At 47.6% G+C, this 21,911-nt stretch overlaps 1 long non-coding RNA gene across 1 annotated transcript; it reads right to left on the bottom strand.

The window, feature by feature from the left end:
- Positions 1-4,506: 4,506 nt before the first annotated feature.
- LOC125942616 (uncharacterized) lies at positions 4,507-16,404 on the bottom strand. The gene is made up of 3 exons (XR_007465262.1): positions 16,164-16,404; positions 12,406-12,570; positions 4,507-4,563 (listed from the first exon to the last, which is right to left on the bottom strand). It is a non-coding gene; the product is annotated as an uncharacterized LOC125942616 (long non-coding RNA).
- Between the last annotated feature and the right edge of the window lie 5,507 nt (positions 16,405-21,911).

The raw sequence follows: 21,911 nt of genomic DNA on the forward strand, positions 1-21,911 counted from the left end.
GCGAGCAATTTTTCGGACGAATCTAGGTGCCAATGTTCGATTTTCCGGACTAAATCGCTCGCTCCGAGCCACGCTACCCGATCTTGGAGGCCGCCATGTTGAATTTTCCGCTGGCTTGGCTTCCAGTGCCCCCCTGTATAGCCTTCAAGATTAGTAAACGCACGCTACCTCCTCGTCTCCGAGGACATGCCCGCTCTTCCTTGGCCGCCAAAACGTTCCAAAAAGCTGCACTTGCTTTTCTTTTTTTTCTTTTTTTTGTTCGGTCAGCTCGGCACTATCGTCATATCACTTAAGCGGAATCAGCTTTTTTTTGTTTTTGAAGTTTCGGTTGCACCGTACGCTGTGTGCAGGTGAAAGCTTGCGAGGGTCAGCCAGCAACCGCAATTTAATCTCACGCACGCGAGAGAGGAAGGCGGCCAGAGGTGCGCGCGGACTTCGTTCGCTCGCGGGGCACGGGGAGAAGGTGGCGGAGACGATGGGGAGTTGCATTCTGCTCTTGCGGCTGCTGTCGACGGAGCTGCCACGCAGGCACCGTATCTTGAAAGCGATCTGCTATGTGGCCGAAGTGTGCGCCCACGATCTGCGATGGGTACAAAGAGCGTGCGCCGAGTGCCACTAGCTTCGTATGCGCCGTTTTTTCTTTTTTTTCGACGTTCGCGTTGAAGCGAGAGAATAGACAGCGCGAAGGTCAATTTGCCCGCGGTCATCGAGCGAGATGTGTTCATGTAACCTGTGCACGCGTGACACCGTGCTTATTTAGTTAGTAAGCGCATATTTACAACATTATACGGCCGATAAAACTAACATCCTTACTTCGTATCGCTGTCTATTAATCGATGCTCCGCCTTTTGGGCGAAAGTGCGACATTTTTCTTAAGCCGCTCTAGGCCTCATAGTTTTTTTTTCTCTTGGGGGGAAGGGGGGGGGGCGAGTTTTTCAGGACTGTTCGGTTTTTCGGACTGCTCAATTTTTCAGACCCCGCGAAGTCCACTGTACTCGGAAAGTGAAGCATTCAACTCTGCGCCACCCGTTCTAAATGCAAAGCGATCCCGATGCTCGTGTGTCACACGATTTTTTTTTCGGATGTCTAGGTATCAAGCGCTGCCACGAATCGTTTATACGCGTAGATATTATCGCTTTCTAACGTGGCTACTGATTTAACCGCGCACGAAATGTTTCATACAGATCTACTTCTACGAAAATAAACGGTCCCTGACTGCACTACAAGAAAAGGGATGCTAAAACAGAATTAACCAGGTCATGTTCATGTTGTTTTAAACAATATACGAGAAAATCTATACTTTAATTTTCAACATTGACAGGTCGATCGATCTTTATTGCAGTGGTTTTCTCACTACACTTTGTTATTTTTCACACAGCCGCCCGTATTCCGTCGCTCTTTGAGCCACATTTTGCTCGATTCTGCATATTTCTGAGCATCTCCTCGCTTTGTTTACTCAAAGCAAACCGCAGTCTTCAAAGCAAATGCGCGAAGAAGCTTTTCCATCACATTATGGCATTTAGGGAGTTCGATGATATACCGCAAGGAGCTCCTCAGTTTTGCGATATCAACAAGTTCACCAAGTGGGAGTGAACTTGTCGCTCTTTATCCGGTGCAGCCAGAGATAGCACGGCGCTTGCTGCCGCTCTTTCCGCTTAACTGGTATCGCGAAAAGTGCTTTCCCGGACTCCCGGCGGTTGCTGCACCCGAACATGCAGCACCCGGGCATTTCCTTTCGTTTTGTTTTAAGTCTACGAAAGTTACATATACACTAAATTGTACAAAATGCAAAATCTGACCTCGTTGATGACTCGTACGCGCGGCGTGTGCAAGCGATGTCTGTCTGCTTATCTCCTCCGGCACGACTTAGATCCGCCATCTATAGTGGAAAGTGATCACCTGACGGCAACTGACCAATCAGCGGCGCGGCGGCTAAGAGAAAAGGGCTGCAGTACTTTCCAGGTTCCAGTGACCTTAATTGGGACGTACGCGCTAGAGCTTTCTCGTCTCCTGTTTGCAGCTAAGGACTAAGGCTCGCCCTATCGTCACGTTGAGCGTTTTAATTCCCTAGTGGTGCAATTGGCGATAGACGCCGTCAAATCCGAGACTGTTTGGCACAGTTAGGCGCAATTTTCGTCGATTGTATCAGGATGGCGCAGTAAATCCCAATTGGCGCACTTTGGCGCAGTTGGCGCAGGAGTGGAATCACTGAGCATTGAATGTGCGCTGGTGTACGCCCTTCATAGATGCTAAACGCCATTACATGCGAGGTATGGGTGGCACATAGGGTGTAGAAGCAAGCTGGTTTGCAATGGGAAGTATACACGGAGCCTGGGATTAATGATATCGGCACACGATAACCAGAAAGAAAGAACTCAATCTCTTCGTTGTCTGATGCTAGCTGGCACTTAGGTCATCCTACAATCTTTGAAAGACTTTGCTAACAACGCCCAGTTAACAGAAACGAGAAAGCACAAGGCACTTCATTTTGTGAACAGTTCATAAATTCCGTCACCTGTCATAGTCCGGACAGACGGATATACCATGCTGATAATGGCCGGGACTGCCCTTCCAACACTCAGTCCCTGCTACTTTTTTTTCCCTAGTGGACTCAGCCAACATTTCATTCTACGTAGAACCTGGTTCTCTCGTGGTCAGCTTCTTCTAATTCATATTTAATCAAGTATTCATAAATGTCTTCGCCTGTCAAAGTGCACAAAGATCTGCCATGGCTGCCCAGGTGTGACAAAGCGATAGAGCCCTGAGACATTTGCTCCACCTGCAGTCAGAAATTTAACTTGCGAGGTATTTGTGTGTTTAGATGACCTCCTTGGATGGAACAACAGGTATGCAATGTTATGTTTTGCACGCGCTGCTTATAGAGAGGCAAGGAGTGTGCTGAAAACTACGAACAAGTTGGAAAGTTGGAACAAGTTGCGTTGGAAACTTGTTTTACATTTTGCAATTTACTCTGTTGCGTTGCGTTTTGATGTTCACTTGCATTGTAACCCTGTTCTATACTAGTTTGCTTGTGATTTCATTGTATTAAGTAAACCCCCCTTACTCAATGCCCTTTGGGCCTGTAAGGTATTTTTAAATAAATAAATCAGTATAATCGGGAGTGGCAGTCAAATGAAATGGGAATTCTGATATGATTTTTTGCCTCTACGAGCTCTGTCAGACTATCTCCACACGATTTGAAATCTGCTTGCTGTAAAACCTTTAACCTTACACCTGCGACTCGGGACACTTTGTATAGGACTGACGCCCCCTTGCTAGTTCTAATGAAGAGAACACTCCCATATGTGATTTGACACAGTCTATTATTAACAGGCATCCCTCTCACCATGGTGGTGACTTGTGGTGGTTCTGAGCATGGCCCAAAGTTGAGATTGGATTAGATTGTGGGGGCCGGTTAAAGGGTCCCTGAAGTGGTTCGGACAAATTTTGTAGACGCATAGGGTAAACCTACAGTAAAACATTCGCACAACAATTTGTGTGAAGCGTCTCATATTAATATGAGACGCTTCACACAAACTGTTGTGCGAAGACCTATGGACGATTACAAGTTACCCTCCTCCCTAGCTGGCTTTTTCTTCTCAACTTGTTCACCGAGTGATCGGGGCTAAGCTCTGCTTTCACTGGCTCTACGTCATGATATGATGCCGTGTTATCTACGTCTGGTTTTCTTGGCGCCAGCATGCGAAGCCTCTCTAACCTCTCTGCCAGCTGCTAGGCACTCGATCCAAAGCGAGAGCTAATATTGCTGTAAATAGCTAATATTGCTGTATAAAACATTTTGAACATCTAGAAAAACGTGTTCATGATTACGCTCCTTCCAAAAATTTACACTAGCAGCAAAGTAGAATACACCTGATTACTGCTATATATTAGTTCTGCGTTTGGTGGAGTTCTGTGCCACGAGGTGGCCGCACCGTCCAGGCTGTTCATGTTTGCGCCTCTGCTCATCCCATAAATCGCCCGGCGCAGTCAGCTTGCGCTTACCCGAATACCGCACACCCGAATCACTGCTGTGCTGTATAGTAATCCTTCGACGTGAAGTGATGGCCGCAAATGTGGAGATGCCGGTGCCGATCGGATACCCTCAACCAGCGTTGCAGCCACTTCGCTCGCATGTTTCCTTGCAGAGGAACACGATGTCGCAGCTTGACATGTCGCCGATCGCTACGTCTGCAGCACACAACGCGAGGGTGAACCATGGTGCTCGCGAAAAGACAGATTGAGACCAACACAGACCGCGCAGCTCGCGTCAACACGGAGCATGTTGCAACACATGCAGACGACACTTGCTGTGTGCCGGAAGTGCTTTCAAGAGTGTAGTGATACACTCTCCTTGTGCATTCTCTTTCTGTTGCTTTCTTTTTAAAAAAACAAATTAACTAACATTTAAACTATTACAAACATTTGTTCACCATAATGTTGAAAAAATAATAATAGATGACGTGCCATGGGTAACCAATCGGATAGCGCGCCCTGACGTGATTGGTGCTATTCAGGCCTGGATATTCTTGTTTCCGTCAAGCAGCCCAATGACCTGGAAGTCTGGAAAATTAAGAAAGTTTGCTGTGTGCACACTCAGTTTCATGCTTCGCAGCGAATGTTGCGAAAGCTAAGCAAATAGTGTGGTCATAGAAGTCACACACCGCACGTTTTGCAAATTTTAAAATAAGTTCATAACAAGTCCTCTAATATGGTCACGGTATCTCTGCAACAGAAGATGAGAAAACATTGTAGCAGCTGAGATTCTGCAATGGCAACAATAAAATGCGGTTGAGATTCTGCAAACCGTCGAGGTTTTGCAAAGAACAATTCGGCCCATATGCTGAAAACTCTAATTCCAACTACAATACACTATGTAGATACTAATGCAATCCATTCGCTCACAGTAGTTTACTAAGCAGAGGATCACTGAAAAGGCAGACTTTTTCAAACGTCTGAGCCCACATCTGGGACTCGGACAGTGTGCTGGTACACCTGACCACCACAACGCCCTGCTCTTTTACCCACTGCTTACGAAAAGTGTGTGGAAAAAAATTATGCGTGGCTCTGCTATCGCAAACACCAGAGACCCGTGGAGCTGAGGAAAGCCTAGTAAAGTAGTGGCAAACCACAAACTTAGTCTAACTTTTGCTGGGCTTCTGCCATCTCCACTGGTCTCTGGCATTTGCGATAGCAGAGCCACGCATAAATTTTCTGCATAGTATCGCAATGAATTCAACTAGCCACGTTCACGAGCCTCCGGATCTTCATTTGTTCGCCTACACGAACTCTCGGCTTCCCTCAATTTAAACTCTGAATGTTCTATACTGCAACACTTGGTTTCCGCTTCCCTATAGCTCTGGCTTCAGCCTTTCGGAAGCAACGAGTGTCCAGTTCTCTGGTAGAAACCTGCTGAGCTGCTGCCAGAGGCATCGGCAGCAGCCATGGACACCGGGCGTGTTCAGTGTGAACGCAGGGAAACGCAGTTGGTGTTGGCAGCAGCTCTACGCGTCCCACTACCACCTGCCTCACCCCTCCTCTCCTCCTCGTATCCGCTATGCTGTGCGATGCCATTTTTATACTTTGTTTTCACTCTCTCTCCCCCAGCTTTGCGAAGCTGTGGACGACGGAATGGTCATTATAGCGAGGTTCTAACGGCTCCGCTGTAAACCATATTTTCCAAGAAGCCTTCATCAAATAAACTTTTGGAGCTGACAGCACACACTGTAATGCGTACACTACGTACAGCTTATGCAGTATAATTCACTGATTGCGAGTGATCTGCAATCGTCGGTGCCGATGGCAAAAATGCAACTGGAGTGCCATGAGATTTCTATCGCCAGAAAAGTAGGAGACACATAGTACGATTCGGCGTCCGATACAACCGTACCTGCCGGACGGCCTATTGGACGCCAAATCCTACCGTGTCTCTACCCGCAGGGGCGTCTGGGTCAGCAGGCGTTTGGTGAGCTGCGCCACCACGTACCCGAGCACACGAGGGTTGGACCCCCCCGCGTATAGCCGTGCGCGGCTTAGCCGTGTCTGGGGAAAGGGGGATCCTGGGGGTTGAGCCGATGCTGGGTGTTCGGACCTTTAAGGCCCCCCGGCGGAGGCAACACACCTCTTCGGCCTCTGCTTCACATAGACGGCACCCCCGGACTGACCCACCCGGGGAAATCGGCAGTCGCCCTTTCCTGTCCTCCTCCTCAATCTTCGTCTTTCTCTCTGACTTTCAATATTTCCTGTATCCTACTCACTTCCTTTTACTTCTGATTTTCTGGGCGGCAAGGGTTAACCTTGTGTGGGTAGCCAACCTTGGATATTCCATATTTGGTTACAGTGGTGACGTACAGCTGGCGTCTGCACGTCTTGTGTTTACAGGCCCTGCAGCGTCCCCTTGTTGGGCTCCATGGCGGGTGGCTGGCGTTGCTGCCGAAAACCCAGATATTCTTATGGCTAGTCCTTTTCCACCACTCCCTGATCGCCGTCTGAAAAGAGGGCGCACCGAAGATGTGTTCCAGTGTTTTGGACGTCAAACACAGAACTTTCCCCGATTTCATGTGATCCACTCAGAAAAAACAGACAAATCAGTACGAACAATCTCACCTTTCCTTGTTTCAAAGACTCTGACTGATATTTTTGGACCAGGCTATAAAGCATCCAGGACGGCAAGCGGGGATCTCCTCTTGGAGCTCCGTGATCTGAAACAATACGAGAAACTGCCCAATCTAGTGTCATTTGGAGATGCCCGACTAACAGTAACCCCACACCGTACCATGAGTACCACCCGTGGCGTTGTCTCAGATGATGACCTGTTGCAGCTGAGTGAGGCTGAACTCCTTGAGGGTTTCAGTGACCAGAATGTCATCAATGTTAAGCGGATTAAAATGAGGCGGGATGGCAAAGAACTCCAGACCAAGCACTTAATACTTACTTTCAATTCAAGTGCTCTGCCCGAGTCTATCGTGGCCGGGTACATCAAACTTCGTGTAAGGCCATACGTGCCAAATCCTCTGAGATGTTTTAAGTGCCAGCGGTTCGGCCATAGTTCCCAGAACTGCCGAGGCCGCCAAACTTGTGCAAAATGCAGTGCTCCTGAACATTCCTCCGAGTCTTGTGAAAGCTCTCTACATTGTGTTAACTGTGATGGGGACCACGCCGCCTACTCGCGGTCGTGCCCATCCTGGAAAAAAGAAAAAGAAATAGTAACTATTAAAGTAAAGGAAAACATAACTTTCAAGGAGGCACGCAGGCGGGTATCGCACCTGCCGAAAACCAGCTTTGCCGAAGTGTTGCGTCAGGGGGCAGCGCCACAACGGCTTCCGGCGGCTGTCTGGCACACGCATAGTGAGCCGGCGGTGACGCCATCCGCCCCCTCGGCGGCTGCAGCTAGCGCTGCTCCGCCATCTCAGAAAAAGGGGCCTTCGACCTCCGGGCTGGTGGCCTCCAAGGTCCCGTCCCTCGAGACGAGGCCTTCACGTCAAACTAACCGCTCGCAAGAGCGTGTGTCCAGCGCGTCGCAAGATGCAATGGACACAACAACCGGCCAGACGGCGCCAGCAGCGCCTAAGGAGCGGCGCGATTCTATCGACCGCTCCAAAAAAGAAAAATCTCGTGTCACGGCGCCTGGAAAAGGCCTGTGAGCCAAGATTGCATTTTTGAACATACAGCATAAAACACTATTCAAATGGACACACAAATCCTACAATGGAATGTGAGAGGACTTCTCTATTAAAATTTATTAAATTATGGGGTTTTACGTGCCAAAACCAGTTCTGATTATGAGGCACGCCGTAGTGGGGGACTCCGGAAATTTGGACCACCTGGGGTTCTTTAACGTGCACCTAAATCTAAGTACACGGGTGTTTTCGCATTTCGCCTCCATCGAAATGCGGCCGCCGCGGCCGGGATTCGATCCCGCGACCTCGTGCTCAGCAGCCCAACACCATAGCCACTGAGCAACCACGGCGGGTGAGGACTTCTCCATAACCTCGACGATATCACAGAACTCCTCCATAAATATAAGCCAAAAGTGCTGTGTGTTCAGGAAACGCATTTAAAACCCCAACATTCCTCAGACAATATGCTATCTTCCGGAGGGACCGTGACGACGCTGTCACCCCGTCCGGTGGAGTAGCAATAATAGTAAAGTCTGTTGCTTGTCATAACCTTTCTCTTCAGACGTCCCTTGAGGCGGTATCTGTGCGAGCAATTCTCTTTAAAAAATTAGTAACCATCTGTTGCATTTACATACCGCCTCATCAACAACTTAGCAAAACAGAGATCTACAAGCTGACTGACCAGCTCCCGGAGCCCTATATTATAATCGGTGATTTTAACGCTCATAGTACTTTGTGGGGAGACTCCCGGTGTGATGCCAGGGGTCGACTTATTGAAAACTTTTTGGCAACATCTGGTGTGTGCCTCTTTAATAAAAAAGAGCCCACGTATTATAATATCCACAATAATTCATATTCTTCTATAGATTTAGCGATTGGCACTGCGAGCCTCCTTCCTTACATAGACTGGAATGTTGTCAAGAACCCATTTGGGAGCGACCGCTTTCCTGTAATGCTTAACTTAATACAGGAACATGATAGTCCACCCCACGCCCCCCGTTGGAAAATATCGTCCGCTGATTGGAAAAGTTTTAAAGAGTCAACATACTTATCAGAAGGCTTTATGAACAATTTTAATATTGAAGACGCAGTAGCGTATTTTACTGGTTTTATAATCGACGCAGCGGAAAAATTCATTCCACAAACAAAAGGTCTCTCAGGTAAAAGACAGGTCCCCTGGTGGAATGAGGAGTGCAGACTGGCGCGAAAGAAACAGAACAGAGCGTGGGGTGTACTCCGTCGCTCCCCGACTGCGGAAAATCTCATAGAATTTAAACTGGCAAAATCACAGGGAAGACGGACGCGGCGACAAGCAAAGAGGGCTAGCTGGGAGAGGTTTCTGTCTGGCATAACCTCTTACACACAAGAGTCTAAAGTATGGAATGGCCTTAGAAGGCTAAAGGGGCAGGAAACCCACCCATTACCGCTTGTCAATGAACAAGGGAACGGCTTGGAGGACCAGGCGAATGCTCTCGGTGAACACTTTGAGCATGTGTCGAGCTCGACCCAGTACTCGGAATCATTTCTTAAGCACAAACAGATAGCTGAACGCAAGGCACTCGACCGCAAGTGCACAAAGAACAACGCTTATAACCTTCCTTTTAGTATCGCTGAGTTAAAAGCTTCTTTGAACATTTGTAAAAGCTCTGCCCCGGGGGCCGACAGAATCATGTATGACATGATTAAAAACCTCCACACAGACACATTAAGGACGCTCCTAGTACTTTTTAATAAAATTTTTACTGCCGGGTACCTTCCAGCTGCATGGAAAGAAGCTGTTGTTATTCCAGTTCTGAAGCACGGTAAAGATCCCTCCTCTGTAACAAGCTACCGCCCAATAGCGCTTACGAGTTGCCTTTGTAAGCTTTTCGAAAAGATGGCTAATCGCCGTCTTCTACATTTTCTGGAATCGAACAAACTGCTTCATGCGTGCCAGTGTGGCTTTAGGGAAGGCCGGTCGACGACTGACCATCTCGTACGCATTGAGGGCATTATTCGTGATGCCTTCATTCATAAACAATTCTTTCTATCGGTGTTCCTCGATATGGAAAAAGCATACGATACCAACTGGCGTTACGGAATATTAAGAGACCTTTCCGAAATGGGAATCCGTGGAAACATGTTTAGCTTAATTGAAAGCTACCTTTCTAACCGGACATTCCGTGTTGGAATTGGAAACATTTTGTCTAGGCAATTTGTCCAGGAAACTGGAGTGCCTCAGGGTGGCGTCCTTAGTTGCATCCTTTTTATTGTCAAAATGAATTCATTGCGCTCCGGTATTCCGCGAAGTTTATTTTATTGCGCATATGTTGATGACGTGCAGATAGGATTCAAGTCATGTAACCTGTCCATCTGTGAGCGACAAGTTCAGCTAGGCCTGAACAAACTGTCTAAGTGGGCTAATGAGAATGGATTTAAGCTCAATCCCCAAAAGAGCTCCTGTGTCCTGTTTACACGAAAAAGATGCTTGGTCCCAGAGCCCATTATTGAACTCCATGGAGAACGCGTTCCTGTGAATGCAGAACACAAATTCTTAGGCGTCATACTAGATTCGAAGCTTACCTTTATTTCTCACATAAAGCACATTAAAGGTAAATGCCTAAGAACGCTAAATATCCTTAAAATCCTGTCGCACACAACGTGGGGTAGTGACAGGAAGTGCCTCATGACTCTGCACAAAAGCCTTATATGGTCGCGGTTAGACTACGGTGCTATAGTCTACCAATCCGCTTCACCCAGCGCTCTGAAGATGCTAGTTCCTGTGCACCATCTAGGTATCCGCCTCGCGACCGGTGCCTTCAGAACAAGTCCCATACAGAGCCTGTATGTAGAATCAGCTGTGTGGTCTCTTGAACTGCAGAGGACATACTCTAGTTTCTTATACTTTCTGAAAGTAAGTTCCAACTGTGAACATCCATGCTATTCAACGATAAACGATACAACGTCTAGTATACTTTTTCAAAACCGACCTTCAGTGAGACAGCCCTTTTCACTGCGTGTAAGGAAACTGAGTGAGGACATGGGTATTCCGCTTCCTAGACATGAAATAATGGCTCCAGCAAAGCCGCTATCGCCATGGCTGTGGCAGGAGATAGTGTGTGACTTATCATTTGAGGAAATCACGAAACACGCTTCAGAAGTACACATTCGTATGCAGTTCCGTGAACTCCAGTGGAAGTATTCTTGTCCACAATTCTACACAGACGCATCGAAGTCACACTCCGGCGTATCATATGCAGCTGCTGGTCCGTCATTTTCAGAATCCGACGTCCTGCACCCGGAAACCAGCATCTTCACTGCAAAAGCTTATGCAGTGATGGCGGCTGTGAAACATATTAGAAAAACAAATCTCACAAAAGCCATTATATTCACAGACTCCTTAAGTGTAGTGAAAACTTTAAAATCAATACACAAACATAAAAATCCTATAGTCAACGACCTTTATGCACTGATATGCAGAACCTACATGTCAAACCAACATGTTGTATTATGCTGGGTGCCTGGGCACAGAGGCATCGAAGGAAATGTACTAGTAGATGAAATGGCTAAAGCCAAGGTAACGAAAGCTAGCAGTTTCTCCATAGCAGTCCCAGCCACAGACCTAAAGCCATTCCTTCGTAAAAAGCTCAGGAGCCATTGGCAACACTTGTGGGATACCGAAACCTTGAATAAGCTGCATGCAATCAAACCCCAGTTAGGGAATTGGTCGCCACTATCAAAATCACAACGATGTGATGTGCTCTTTTGCCGACTGAGAATAGGGCACACCTATGGTACCCATTCTTATCTTTTAACTGGTGCTGAACCTCCTAGCTGTGGTAGATGTGGCGAGAGGCTGACCGTCCTCCACGTCTTGGTGGAATGTCGGGAAGCGGAACCTGAACGAAAAAAGCATTTTCCTCAAGCTTACCAGCAGTGTATCCCCCTTCATCCCGCACTATTTCTTGGCGCAGAACCACTCTTCGGGTCTAAAGCGGTGCTTAATTTCTTAAACGATGTTGTGTTGCACGTTATTAGCCCAAGAGATTCGTAGCACGCCCTCTCTATAGAGGGTGCAGCTGCGATAGTAGTACTGTAAGGCACAAGCCTCTGGGCCCTTGTGCTCAAGGGCACTGGTGAGGCAGCTGTGCCATTGGGTTGTCAAATTTTATTGTATTATTCAGACATAGAGTATGTTTTATGATCATAGCCCATATCACTTGTCATTCTCATTATTTTAGTGTCTATATATTTTACGTCATTTACATCGTAGGTTTTAGGCCCCTATACAGCCCATGTGCAATCACCATCTGCCATTTACCACTTCATGAACTGCTTCATACTACCTTTCTTGGCGCTCTTTGGTCATCCCTGGCCCTTGCGCCAATAAAATCCATATATCATCATCACCGTGTCTCTCCTACTTCACGGCAGCAAGTTCAGGGTGCTATCATTATGCAAGGAAAAGGAAAAAGTGGGGGGTGCATTCATTATGCGAGTAAGCACGGTAAACCCGACTACAAATATGTGGCGTGTTTGAACTTCAATTTTTACTAGTTGCACCGAACTCTGCTAATTTGGACTACCATACACTCCAAAATAGATGCACATTTTTTTTCGTTTTCGAAAGGCTCAGCTTTGATTTGAATGTATCAGTTTGTAGCACTCATGGAAGTGTTTCGCGTTGTTGAATGATAACGTCTTAATGTGCTCTTCTAGACTAAGGCTATGTGGTGTCTTGGAGAGAGTTGCTTTGTTACTGGAACATTATTTTCTCCAAATGTCCAAAGCACCAAGAGGTACTTACCTCTGAAGAAATTCAAGGGTCACCCCTACACGTGCAGCATATTTGATGTTCAAGCAGTGTAGTGGACACCAAACAGGTACTCAATAGCCAGCTTCAAGCCAATGTTTGGTACTATAAGCTCCCTTTCCACAAGCAGATGGCAGGTGCATTGAAAGATGGATTGACCTGGAAAAAAGCAGATTTACAGTGAGAAACATACAATTTTATGTTGATACACACTGACTCATTTATTCTCCATAAGTTAATATGAAAGGAGTTGACCTGAACCAGGCTATTTCAGTAAAATCTGACTATCATATTACAGGCAGATCAGAAAATAGTTTCTCTGGAAGTGGGGGAGTGCAAATAAAAATAATCAAATACAAATGCTTAGCTAAGAGGTCTCCGGAACAATGAAAATCCTCTCCAAGTTCCCACTTATCTGCCCTCATCAACACTGGCGCTCAGCTACCAGCCAAGAAGGCTAACCTTCACAGTCAGTTGAGGAAAGCTCTCGTGCTTGTTGCACAGCGCACCGTTCCTGTCAGTAACAGTGGTCACGAGACTACCATTTTATTTGTCTCTCGATCTTAAATGGTGTCCCCGTGATGTGATCCTTGGCCAGGATCTCTTGTCTGCCCATTCTGCACTTATTGACTGCGTGGACGGTGTTCTTCAAATGGAGCTCCCGTATAAACCTGACATTGTTTGTGATCCCCCGAAACACCTGTGCTGCATTGATTTTGTTCACTCACCATCCCAAGCTGCAACCTACGTCTCTTTCACGCCTTCCGTTCGTGTAACAATATTCCATTAGTTTGAAGACATTTCACATTTTTTAAAATAAACCTTTATGGCAATTGAGTGTTTGAGCAATGTACCGGCAACATTATGGCCAAGAAACTAAATGAAACCACATCACGTCCTATCTGTAAAGGTTCCATTCTGTGAGGCAAATCTTCAAACTACAGATTTTTGTCTCCAACTCCTTCATTTAACTAAAGTGGTTGCACGATGATTAACTGGGCTTCCACTGAAAAACTAGTTTGGAGGAATCATTGGAACACAAAACTTTGAATTTTAAAGCACTTTAAAGCACATATAAACAAAATTTATTATTTTTGCGCTAGTTGGAGCACTAGCTTATAATTTTGGGGATGTGATTCACTAGGTGAAATAGATGTATGTTCATCGTGTCCACCGCGCTCAAACTTGGCTTGCTCACTGTACATGGGCCTTCTCGTGTTTCTCCTGAGCCCCGTTACACGATAAGGAATGTACAGGTTATTTTCCTGAAGTCATTGCAAGATGTTCTCGTGTACTGAAATCCACAATGCATTTATGTACGCACTAAAAGACTGACCAAGCTATGCTGCTCTTTTCATTATTCAGGTCAATTTGTAGTAATCGTGCTTAACTGCAATGATGTTAAATTAAAGTTAATAACTGCTGCATAAATAACCACGAAATTCTGAGATGCAGTGCTACGTTACAGACCATTTATATGATAAGAACAAAGTCCATCACGCAGCTTGTTTTTTTTTGTAACCACGAAGCTAAGACTCAAGTTTTAGCTTTGTCAAGAGTACCTAGGTGTGAGACCCCTGTGCCCTCCACCTTGCTACAGCATTGACGAATGGGCCGAAAGCCTCTTGGTAAATCACTGGTGGCGAACAGTGCCGATAACTCTGGATGATCGAGATCCTCTCCCTAATAAGGGTCTGCATACTCAGTGCCAGCAACTGCTGCAGCCTCACATCGACCTACTACTAGCTGCGCATTTTCATAATTAGTCACAAACCTGTACACTCTCAACTCTGATGAAATGGCACCTGATAAAAGTGACAGCTTCTGAATTGTTTGAACATATTCAGGTGAAACATACGAGTGTAGTAACAAGTGCTTCAACATTACCAAGTGCATGAAGCCTGCTCTGTGGAAACTATTCATTTAAGAACATGGCATAGACCAAAAAGCGTGACAGGCAAGCCACAAACACGCCTAGTCATTTGCGCTGACTGATCTTAAGTTGAGATAAATTAGTCCAGCTTTCTGCTGAAGAAATTCATCGTAGTCTGAGGGTTTACTTTTTTTCCAGGTGCCATTTTTATATGCTTTGTTGTAATTATGTCTATTTTTAGTCTGTTATCGATGGTCGGGCTGGTAAGCAGCTACCAAACAAGTCAACTCCTGTAATTGGGTCATCAAGAAGCCACAGCTGCGTAATCGGCATTAGATATATTACGGTGATTTTGTTTAGTAGCATTTGGTGAAATACACCATGTAGCCATTCAGGAAATTGCTCACGGCCTTTGCAGTTACTTGCTTTTCTTCGTGATGAACAGTGCATTTTGGGCTTTTGGTTAAAGGACATATTTTATAACATTGGTAAATAAAAAAAAGGCTTGGAAAGCTCACTGAATGCAACTATGACTGGGCAAACAAGCAGGGTGTCAAGAAAATTGCTTGTTATCTCTGTTTATGCCTGATACAACAGAGTGCAACCACATGGCTTCAAGTAATCACAGATAAAATGTTAGAGAATGAAACACTTTATTATATGTGAAATGTTGGTTAGTTTCTACTGGAACACATGTGCTGTAGGTCTGTTAGTGTCTGGACCAGGAAACCTTGTCAGTGAGGCAGAAATTGTACTTATTTTTATAATCTACAAATGCATGTCTGGTTTTTATAATCCAGAAGTGCATACGAGAGAAGCAGCTTGTTTATTAGGTCTCTATTTTGTCACTGGGCCTGCCTGTGTGTGCTGGAAATACAAAACAGTTTAGGAACAAAGCAACCATATTATAGCATTTATCCAGATTGTTTCAAAACAGAACAGCATGCTCATTATGACTGCACCGCTTTAGGAAACTGATCAGCTTGTGTGCTCAAATCCTTATAATTGTAAGCTTGACCTGTTTGCCTAAGGTTCATGAAGAGGCCCTTTGCGATACAACTAGGGAATCAATAGTAAAATGTAACCAATCATCTGAGGTCAGTAAGAATGGTGGAACATGGCAGAGCCTTACAGGCCTACACCCAACTGAGCGAATTACATCACAAGTAACACACACAACCTTCCCTGCCTGGATAACCATCTACTGACTGTGTTTCCAGTTTCGGTGTTGAAAATTCAACCTTGTGGATCCAATAATGTATAACGTTTAGCCTCACAGTCCCATTGCTACAACAGCAGAAATATTTGCCTCAATCACCGTGCTTCTAGTGTGCGGCATTAGTTGAAGTTGCAAACTCTCTTCATTTTCAACAAAGTGCTGCTTAATAAATAATTAAATAAAAATGATTAAAATTGTCCCATGGCAGGATTCGAACACAGATCCTCTAGCATAGAAGTCTGATATTGAAACCATGACGCCAGGGCCACCCTTATGAACTGATTGCGGGCAAGCAAGTGCTGTTAGACGCTTGCCCTGTATCAATTTGGCCACCTCGGCAAGCTGAACTGTTGCAATTCGTAGCGATCGTGCGTGTTCGTAGCGTTTTCTGCAGTTGGAAAAGTATAGATTGCTCTGAAATTTACGACAATGATAGCATATAAAGCGTAATAAACAAAGCCGCAGGAACGTCAGAATCCACAAGCACAAAGATCAGACAAATCCACGTACTTCCCATCATTCCCATGGTGGCTGAACGATTGCAGCACTATTCTTGCCTCTAGTAATTATTGTAGGAATTATCATACATTAGGACTGACTAAACCTTGCGCACATGTGACTATTTGCTTACAATGCATGCGTGTTGACACCTGCTCTTACCTCACGCACTTGTATGAGTTGGCCAAGATCATCTTGGAAGTAGGATATTGCTTCCTTATCCTGAAATAGGATAAGACCGACCGATGCAGCATCCTTGTCACCGAGACTGGTCTCTACGTGCATTATTTTCAAGCTCCACTCCAGCAATGTGTAATACCCAGTGCTCGAGTGCACGACCGATGTAAGCAGCAGCGCTGCGTTTCTGGGTATGCTGCTCAGCCTTCCAACCAATGGCATCCCTGCAAGTTTAAAAAAAAACAATGCAGAGCATAAAATGCAATTATGGAAGAACCAAGAGCTGGGCACATGGGTACATCATAGGAATAGAAACATAAGCCCGTTATATTTTCTTAATCTTCTCGCACATGTGTGTTATCTAGCACAGGGCTTTGCTGCATTGTGTTAAATACAGGGTTGAAAGTTTAGTTGCAAGTCAGTGCCTGCGATTGTTTCCCAACTGTCTTCAAATCAAATAAATATTTGATTCAAGAACAAAAATATATTTGAGACACCTGTATTTCTGTTCTTACGTGAACACCCTCAACCGATTCCTGTCCTGCTGCACGAATGACGAGATCCGCTGGTCAGAGGCGGTTTCATTTATTTTAGCAGTTATGAAATGCTGGATAGTGCAGGTATGCTGCACGTTAATTTTTCAATCGAGCACAACGTTGTTCTGAATATTCCTGAGCGTGTGCAAGTCTTTTAAGTTAATAAGGTTGTCTTTTTATCACAAGGATCGTTCACAGGGGCAAACCAAAATTTCGACACGGGCCCGCTTTTCTGTATCGATCGAATATGGGGAATCATCGACGATTTCTCTGCAGGTCATCTGTAAACAAAAAAAAGTGTCTCACAACCGGACCTAAGCAGTTCCTCGAGCCTCTCTATAACGTTTAAGTAGAGACTTGAGATTCGTTAACAGCAACAATATGCGAGCGAGAGACCAGAGATGCCATACGCATTTGCTACTCGAGCGCCGTCGGTGTAATCGAGAACACGCGTCGGGCGCGCCGCTGCTCAGGGCGTGTTCGACCCTCGCACGAAAGGAATTCATCGGGTCGTCTTCGCAGTGCCGATTCCAGCAAGATATCTAATCTGTGCCGGCTAGCGCGCCGCTGCGAGTGGTGTTTTTGTCTAAGTAGTGCAGCCTCACTTCTGCAATACCAGTCAGAACCTTGCCCGTAGCCTTACCATGCAGCGCCAGCGTTGCCGCCAGCGTTGGAAACAATGTGCGATGCTCCAACAAATGATAATCGTGCTGTGATAACCGCAGCTGACTTGTTTTCTTTCGAATGCGTCCTGAGCAGCGGCGCGTAAATTAACGCCGATGCGCCAGTGTAAGGCGCGGGCGGCATCCCAGGCCGCGCTTTCGGGCGTTGTTATTGTTAGTAGTTGTGAGGTATACGCAGGTGACGAGCTCCCCGTCAATGCCGGTACAAACGCGTGCGACGACACACTATGCAAATCACCACCGCACAGGCACGTCAACTACATATATCGATCGACTATCTGTGAGCGGCTAGACGAAGTGACAAGCACCCACCGGTGATTTGGCTACAAAATTTAAATTCCCAAGCTACGTCGTTCGGTGAAGAACAGTGACGGCTGAACGTCACAAAAGCACTCGCATGAGGTAAAGGCAGGCGCACGAGCGGGCGGTGGATCAGTGATTCGTTGGTGAACAGCTTTCTGACACAACAAAGAATTCAAGTTCATTCGAGCTCACCGTGCAATTCTTTGACAGGAGCCGGAGAATCCACAACGCTGCACTAGAGTGTATTAGAACTAGGTCACTCTAGCTGCACGGTTGGACTTCGCAGCAGCGAAAAACGCCGGAAATGATGAAAACCGGAAGGACGCCCCTCTGCTCACAAATCCGAAACCACGGCAGACCTGCGTGCGCCTCATGGAGGAAGGAAACATAGACCCTTTCATTGGGCAAGGAGGAAAAGGCGCGCAACGAGCCTGTCCTCCTCTCTGGCTTGTGCGAGCCGGCGCGGCGCGGTTTGAATGTGTTGCCGGTCGCGCGCTGCGGAACGATTCGCAGGTGTTTTAGTTAGTTCTGAGTGCAATTTACGGGATGTCAGTTCTTACGAGGTCGTCGAACAACCACTCCTTTAGGTGCTGCAGTAGCTACAGTATCTCGATCGAAATTTCCCTCGGATGTGCAAAAATGCGACGCGCATCATCAGCCGCGGTGTGTGTATGTGTTGTGAACTATGTTGGATGTATCGATCGGTTTTCACTCGACGAAGAGTTGTAAAATATTTGCAAAAAGTGTGGCCTGCTGCGTTGCGTCGCTGTCAATGGGCGAGCGCGTCTTGGCTGAGTTGACGGTTGCGGCCACTGCTTTTGGTGAGGACGCCACTGCTCCGATACGCAAAGCAGACGCCGGTTCGTGCTACAATGTGGTTGCCTCAGGATTTATATGCGTGTTGGTGTGCTTTGGCGTGCGCATTCTTGTGTGCTTTTTTGTGTGATCGTGTGTGTGAGCAGCTTGCCTCATGTTTCCTGTGCTTGAGTACGGTTCCTTGGTGTGCGCATGTGTGGCAGACGGTTTTTTTAGCGGTGTGATGCCGCGAAGCTGTTGTGTGCCGCTGTGCAGCTCGAACGCGAGAAGAGACGCTACTGTGAAGTACCACGAATTCCCATGCAATCTACAGCGTCGAGAAGCGTGGCTGAAGAATATTTCTCGCCAATGGCCGTCAGGGAAAGGAAGCAAGTGGGAGCCAAGCGACAGGTCGCTGATGTGTTCATTACATTTTACTGAAAATGACTATAAAAAGAACACGAAGATTAGGCTTTTGCTTCCGACTGCGGTCCACACTGTGTTTCCCAGTTATCCGCAGTACATGCAAAAAAAGAATATCAGAAACACGGGCAACATATATGTAAGATATGAGCAGCGCGTAAAAAAAAGAAAGAAAAGAAAACGGAGGCAGAAGGAAAAAACGTACACAGAACAAGCGCTTGTCAGTTCTACGTATCTTATTTTGCCACCGTTTCTTTACGCGCTACTGATTTCAAGTCATGCATCTTAACTAACCTGCCCAACCAGGTGCACTTGTAAGATTGCAGGGAACAGAGATATAGAGGAAAAGTTATATTTCAGGAGAAAAGGAATCAGGGCCCTTTGGCCACCCTCCTCAGTGCCTGCATCACTCACTGCTTCGTGTTGAAGAAACACGTAAATCCACTCCCGATAATCGGTAATAGAGCAGTTCTTTTCATTTCAGGTGAGTCGAGCGAGCAGCGTTCATGGGGAGCATTGAGGCCCACTCTACAAAAGATTGGCACTCCTAGGGCAGACTTTTCACATATGTAGGGTAATCGGCACTTCTAATAACGACTTCAATCTTCAACCTGTAATGTGATACTATAAAACGCGTTATTTACGGCCTGATTAGAGACACTGTCGTGCGTGCCACGCGGTTGTGGAAGTGCTTCTCCGTGAACGGCCGTAGCAGAGTAGTGGCGCCAGAGCGGGCGCGAGGAGAACTAGGCCCGAGATGCCACGGCCGCCTGGATCGACGCGCGCGGCAGGGTTGCTGCGGCCGCTGTGGCCGCTGCTTTCGCCGCACCGCGGCGCGCGCCTCCCACCCCTCAACTCCCTTGCTACGGCTGCGCGCAAGGCGCGCTACAATGAAAATACTGCTTTATAAGAAACCGCGAGAAGTTGTGCCCAACAAAAAGGCACACAAAAGCACCGATGTCTCTTGACGCTATTTTTTTTTCTTCTTTGCACTCCAGCCTCTGTCATATTGCCACCTGTAGGTAGTGGGTCGAGGGCAAGAGTGGGTCGAGCCCAAGAGAAGAAAGAAGACCGCGCGCTCCTTCTCTGCTCGAGCCAGCCCCGACGGTCGCGTCTTCCAAGAGCCAGCTGCTCTACGTTTATTAAACCTTCAGGACTACTTCTCGAGGCTCGTGACAAACTGGTGGAGGTGCTGGGTAAGCGTCTTCACGGATGTTGCAGACCCCTCCAAGGATCCGCGCTACGAATCCAGTGCCTGTCGACACTCCCGTGCATCGGGCCAGCCGCAGGATCAGGGGACTGTCTCCAGAAGTCGTCAACGCTACAGTTCCCACCACATCAACCGGTATGACCAGCGCTTCTCTTCAAACCGCCCCAACCGGTACGGGAAGCACAATGTCGAACCGTTACACACTTGAGAGCCCACGGATCCCGAAGACGTTTCATGGCACAGTGTTCGAAGACGTCGAAGACTGGATGGTCGAATACGAGCGCGTGGCCTCCGTGAACGAATGGAACGACACGGAGAAACTCCGACACGTCTACTTCTACCTGGAGGATGGCGCGCGTACGTGGTTTCAGAACCGCGAGGGGCAACTGACGTCGTGGCGCGAGTTTTGTCGTAAGATTTTGGAGACATACACCAGTCCTGATCGCCACGAACGAGCGGAACGTGCGATTCAGGCCCGCGTCCAGTTGCCAAACGAAACTGTGACCACTTACGTCGAAGACATGATGCACCTCTTCCGACGGGCGGATCCAAGAATGACGGAGGAGAAGAAGTTACGTCATCTGATGCGCGGGGTCAAGGAGCAACTCTTCGCTGGCCTCGTACGGAGCCCTCCGAAGACGGTCGCGGAGTTCTTGTCCGAGGCCGTGACTATGGAAAAGATGCTTCTGCATCGCTCGAACATGTATGAGCGGCAAGCGAACAGCATGTCTGCTGCTGAAATTTTCACGGCCATAGGAAGCAACGGTGACTGTCTGCGAGAACTCATGCGCTCTGTCGTGCGTGAAGAGTTGCAAAAGGCCGCCGTAACACCGCACCCTACGGTAAGCTCCATAGCGAGCATTATCAAGGACGAAGTGCACCAGGCGCTCCGTGACACCTTGCCTCCTGCTAACGCTGCGGCAGTACCTGTTGAATATCCGCGTGCGACCTACGCGGAAGCCCTGAAGCGCCCTTCTCCCTCTCCGCCGCTGTTCGTTCGTGCTCCTCCTACGGTGTCAATTCAGTCGGCGCAGCCGATGTACTACGACGCTGGGTATACACCGCCGCCGGTTGTTCATGCCGCTCCATTTGCCCACCATTCGGAGCAAGCGGTTCGCTACGTCGACGACAGACGCCCGCCCCCTCGGAAGTCGGATGTTTGGCGCACACCCGATCATCGGCCTCTGTGCTTCCACTGCGGTGAAGCTGACCACCTGTACCGCCAGTGCCCATACCGGCGCCTTGGGATTCGCGGCTTTTCCGCATACTCGCCGCCACCCCGATACTGCCAGCGACCCCGGGACATTGAGGACTACCTCTCTCAGCAGCGCTTGCCAACGCCTGCCAGGCGGCAATCGCGATCGCTGTCTCCCAGACGATTTTCACCTCCGCCCCAGCGCTATTCTCCCGAGCGGTCGACCAGTCCCCGCCGGGAAAACTAACTGAGGCGATCTTTGGGGGCGAGGTCGCTGACGGTCGAAGCGCTGAAGACCTCCGACGGACGCAGTTACGGAAACATACCGATCCGCCATCACCTGCAGCTGAACGAGACGACCGGCTTTCGCTCGATATACCAGTGACCATTGACGGTTATGCCGTGAGTGCTTTAGTGGACACCGGCGCAGACTACACGATACTAAGCAGGAAAATAGCAACGCAGCTGAAGAAAGTGATCACGCCCTGGCATAACTCGCAGATTCGGACGGCTGGCGGCCACGTCGTTACTCCGCTGGGCGCCTGCACGACTAGAGTTGAGATTCAAGGATCTACATTCGTTGCGAGC

This window comes from Dermacentor silvarum, chromosome 1, assembly GCF_013339745.2.
Source record: "Dermacentor silvarum isolate Dsil-2018 chromosome 1, BIME_Dsil_1.4, whole genome shotgun sequence".
NCBI classification, from domain to species: domain Eukaryota; kingdom Metazoa; phylum Arthropoda; class Arachnida; order Ixodida; family Ixodidae; genus Dermacentor; species Dermacentor silvarum.